This window comes from Antechinus flavipes, unplaced genomic scaffold (genome assembly GCF_016432865.1).
Source record: "Antechinus flavipes isolate AdamAnt ecotype Samford, QLD, Australia unplaced genomic scaffold, AdamAnt_v2 unplaced_scaffold138, whole genome shotgun sequence".
NCBI classification, from domain to species: Eukaryota; Metazoa; Chordata; class Mammalia; order Dasyuromorphia; family Dasyuridae; genus Antechinus; species Antechinus flavipes.
The window spans coordinates 2,501-5,271 of record NW_026261973.1 but is presented as its reverse complement, the minus strand read 5'-3'; positions in this window follow the sequence as shown (position 1 = coordinate 5,271).

The following is a 2,771-nucleotide window of genomic DNA, read 5'->3' as shown; positions in this document are numbered from 1 at the left end:
ACCATAAGGAGAGTCCTACAACTTTCAGGGTTTGTACCTCATATTCTATATATTCCATATACTCAAACCCAAACTGATTCCTTTTTGCAAGCATTCCCTGAATGGCAATGCTTGTTAACTTATGCTCTAAATCTCCATCATGAATCACCTTTGTGTCTCACATACATACATCTTGGCCATGGACTTTTAAACTAAACCTTCTCAGAAGTCACTTTCAGGTCTTACCATATTGACAGATGCCAACAAAAATAATAAATGTTTTGTTTATTCTATGGAGTTTGCAATAAAGAGGTTTATTATACCCCATTTACTTTACACAGCAAAATGAACCATATGTATTCATTCTTGCTCTGCAATCTATGGTTGCATCTATGTATGTTTGTATGTATGTATGTATGGTTGCAATCTAGTCACAGAGTCAGCTTATGCTGCTGGTGTTTTGTCACTCATCTCTCATTGACAATCTGGTGATATTTGCCCAGATTTTGAAAGCCAGGAACAGAATCCATGAATATCTGGACTGCAGTAGTTAAAAACTGAACGTACTATACTCTCTATCTATGTAAGTGGCATACCATTAGAAGGGTTGGTAGACACAGGCACAGATCTTACAGTCATTAGGGGTGCCAAGTGGTCCAGTCACTAGCCAAAGATTAAGGTAGACTACATGTCTGGTGTAGGAAGATCAATAGCAGCTGAAGTGAGTGCTAGCCTTGAGCTGGACATTTGAAGGTGAAACAGGAGTTGAAAAGATCCCCATCAATCTGTGGCTAAAAGACATCTTACAACAGTTAGGATTACAAATGAGGACTTAGGCTTTTTAGGGAGCTGCTGTTCCTGCACTCTCGCCTGCTCCATTCAATGGAAAAGTCTACACCAGTGTGGATAGAACAGTGGCCCTGAGCTAGCCATAAAATTCAGACCTTATTAAACAATAGTACAGGAGCAACTGGATCGAGGACACTCAAACCTTCTCTAAGTCCTTGGAATTCTCCTGTATTTTGTTGTAAGAAAGAAACCATAGACTGTTTTGGGAAACTGGAAATGTGTAGCTAATATTCCAGGCACTAATAAGGTAGACAATATGTGAACTATGGCCAAGAGTACCAGTAGCATCAGAGGCTTGAAATTAGTCTCTAAAATTAGGCATTGATCCATACTTAACACCATACACCAGATAAGGTCAAAATGGATTCATGACCTAGGCATAAAGACTGAGGTTATAAATAAATTGGAAGAGCATAGGAGAGTTTACCTCTCAGACCTGTGGAAGAGGAAGGAATTTATGAACAAAGAAAAACTAGAGATAATTATTAATCACAAAACAGAAAATTTTGATTATATCAAATTGAAAATTTTTTGTACAAACAAAATTAATGCAGACAAGATTAGAAAGGAAGCAATAAACTGGGAAAACATTTTTACAGTCCAAGGTTCTGATAAAGGCCTCATTTCCAAAATATAGAGAGAATTGACTCTAATTTGTAAGAAATCAAGCCATTCTCCAATTGATAAATGGTCAAAGGATATGAACAGACAATTCTCAGACAAAGAAATGGAAACTGTTCCTAGCCATATGAAAATATGCTCCAAGTCATTGTTAATCAGAGAAACGCAAATTAAGACAACTCTGAGATACCACTACAAACTTTCTCTCCACTGTGGATTTTCTCACTTTCAAGTTACCAGGACCATCTGGTCAAATTGGCTAAGATAACAGGAAAAAATGATGAGGAATGTTGGAGGGGGTGTGGGAAAACCAGGACACTGATGCATCGTTGGTGGAGTTGTGAACGAATCCAACCATTCTGGAGAGCAATCTGGAATTATGCCCCAAAAGTTGTGAAACTGCATACCTTTTGATCGGGCACTGCTACTTCTGGGCTTATATCCCAAAGAGATAATGAAGATGGGAAAGGGACCTGTATGAGTGGCGCTGAGCCGCAAGAGGAAGCGCCCCCGCTGACCAACAAGCGCAAGAGGGGCCTTCCTGAGCCACTCCGGAGGTCTGGAAGAAGCTCCCGACCTTCCTCAGCGCCAACATGCCCAAGGCTCCCCAGAAGAAAGACAAGCTGGCTGGCTCTGTCGGGGTCCCCCGGACACCTCCCAGGTCCAAGAGAGCGGGGGAACCCCAGCAGAAGGGCTGCTCCCAGGCAGTCCCAGGCTGGCCTCCGGGCGGCTTCCAGAGACACGACTCGGAAGGCCGACGAAAAGCCGGCTCAGCCCATCCCCACTGCACCTCCTCTGGGGGTGGTAGGGGCCCTTCTGCCTCCAGCTCCCTGGAGACAATGGAGTCCTGAGGGAGGGCCTGAAGAGGAAGGCCCAGCGGGAGCGGGAGCTCGCTGCCAAGTACACGGCCCTGGGCAAGAGGAACTTTTTCGAGGAGCGGCAAAAGGACATGGAAATCGCAAGGTACTATGGCTACATGGTCTGAGCAGAGTCCCTAGGACTCGGGGACTGCGGGCAGCCAGTGTGGGGAGGGAATTCTCTTAGGATGTCTGAGGGATAGACAACTTGTGTGGCTGCATGCCAGTCCAGCAGGGAATCCAGAGCCAGGGGAGCATTAGGGAAACTTGCAGCAGGAGGTGGAAAGCTCTGGGAAGGGGGAGAGAGTGTTGTAGGTTTTTATGAAGGTAGAACAGTCTGAGGGATCTTTAGTCAGTAACGCTCCATTAGAAAGAAGTGACAGATGCTGGGAAGAGGAAGAAGAGAAGGAGGAGGAGGAGAAAGAGGAGGAGGAGGAGAAGGAGGAGGAAGAGGATGAGGAGAAA